Below are 955 nucleotides of genomic sequence, written 5' to 3'. Positions count from 1 at the left end.
TATTTCTCTTGAAATAAAAATTGCATTAGAGTGTATTGAATTATAGTTTTGCCCAAAGGTAACTATAATTCGATGTATCACTTGAAATTTAATAATCAATTGAAAACTGCTTAACACAAAGAATCGTAACCCAAAGGAGAGATATCTTCACCTTTAAGTATTTTAATTGATTATTAAATATTAATGACATTATCATAGCGTTATCAACATTGTTCATAATTTATATTCATGTAATTATGAATGATTAGTTGTGATTATATTAATGATTATTGGAATTGCGCATAATGATTTATCTGCATTATGACAGTAATGTGAACTTAACTTTGATTGTTCAGCTATGACTTCAACTTCCATGCATTCTCATTTATCTCATATTTTTGCACTGAATGAATCAAATTATAATGATTGGCATGAGCAGCTTCTCATCACATTGGGTTGTTTAGATCTTGATTTAGCTCTATGAACTGTGAAAAACCTAATGACACTACCGATAACAGTACAGATGAAGAAAATGTCAAATTTGAAAGGTGTGAGAGTTATAATAAATTGTCCTTAATGATAATCAAGAGTTTGATAACAAAGAATATTAGGGGTTCTGTTCCTGATAATGAGAGTGCTAAAGAATATTTTGATTCCATTAAACAATAGTTTAGTGGATCATACAAAGCAATGGTAGGAATGCTCACTAATAAATTGACCTCCATGAAATATGACGGTATGACGGTACCAGTGGAGTGCGAAAGCACATTATGGAAATGTTTGACATAGTTGGGAAACTTAAAGCATTGAGGATGACAAACTCTGAATCTTTTCTAGTTATGTTTGTACTCAACTCTCTTCCATCATAGTTTTCGTAGTTTAAAATATCTTATAACACACATAAGAAAACATGGACATTGAATGAATTGATATCCATGTGTGTGCAAGAATAAGAGAGATTGAAACAGGAATGATC

Source organism: Nuphar pumila, chromosome 6 (assembly GCF_984573655.1).
Source record: "Nuphar pumila chromosome 6, dmNupPumi1.hap1.1, whole genome shotgun sequence".
In the NCBI taxonomy this organism is placed as follows: domain Eukaryota; kingdom Viridiplantae; phylum Streptophyta; class Magnoliopsida; order Nymphaeales; family Nymphaeaceae; genus Nuphar; species Nuphar pumila.
Note: the sequence above shows the minus strand (reverse complement) of the source record.